The sequence below is a fragment of the Tupaia chinensis genome, unplaced genomic scaffold (assembly GCF_000334495.1).
Source record: "Tupaia chinensis unplaced genomic scaffold, TupChi_1.0 Scaffold139917_1, whole genome shotgun sequence".
Classification (NCBI taxonomy): domain Eukaryota; kingdom Metazoa; phylum Chordata; class Mammalia; order Scandentia; family Tupaiidae; genus Tupaia; species Tupaia belangeri.
Genome location: NW_006199796.1, coordinates 132,878 through 133,758, shown reverse-complemented (window position 1 = coordinate 133,758; position 881 = coordinate 132,878). Strand labels below are relative to the sequence as shown.

Genomic DNA, 881 nt, shown 5'->3' with positions numbered 1-881 from the left:
CCGCCTTGTGGCCCGCGACCGCGGGGCTCCGAGCCTCATACTCTTCTCCCAACAGGCCGCGGGCTGCGGGCAGGGCAAGGGGTGGAGCCCGGGCGCCTAGGACCGGGACGTGGCACCAGGGCTCAGAGAAAGACCCCGGGGGCCTCCCATTAGGCGTTCCGGGCTCGGCGGCTCTTAGGCGCAGGCTGCGCGAGCAGTCCTGCTCCCGCCCCCGGGGCTGAGCTGGCGGCGTTGGCTTCTGAGCCTCAGAGCCTAGCCGAGTCCGGGGAAGCGCTCCCTTTCCAGCTCCAGCCGAAGAGCCGCCCGGCACCGAGAGGCGGAGTCACCAGCGCCCGGGGCGGGGTGTTAGGGAGGGATGAGGCAGGAAGGGAAGGTGGGGGTGGAGAATTGGGCTGCTGCGACGCCTCCCTTTGGTTCTGGAGGCACTAACGCAGGGCACCAGCGCAGGTGTCCGACTGCGGTGCTGGCTACCACACCGCTGGGAACTCCGTCCTATCCCTCTCTGCGCTTCGGATCCGGAATCTCTCCTTTAACTCAAGCCGCCGAGAAACTTCGCTCAACTAGATGGTGCTCTGCCGTCTCCAGGGTGGGGGGCCGCACAGTGTGAATTCCCAACACCGGGTTCTCGGGCTCCAGTCCGAAATTTAAGTTCCCTTCGTTCACTCCTTTGTCCTGGATCCAACTGCAGTGTCAGGAGCTAGCATCTGGTTCCTTTGGGGAAAATGATACCGCTTGGGAAGTGGGGGAAGCGATCGCTGGGTTCCGGGCGCCCTGGGAATGAGGGAGTTTGCTCCCCCTCCCGACTGGGCGGGCAGCCGGCGTCAGCACCGCGGACAGCGCATCGGTGCCGCAGCAGGCGGGCCGGCAGAGCCAAGGCTGGC

The 881-nt window shown here is 66.5% G+C and overlaps 1 protein-coding gene across 1 annotated transcript in view; it reads right to left on the bottom strand.

Annotated features, from left to right (window-relative positions):
* Positions 1 to 881, bottom strand: part of KCNK12 (potassium two pore domain channel subfamily K member 12) — a 59,722-nt gene that overhangs the window by 57,942 nt on the left and 899 nt on the right. The gene's annotated exons all lie outside the window — the stretch shown is intronic.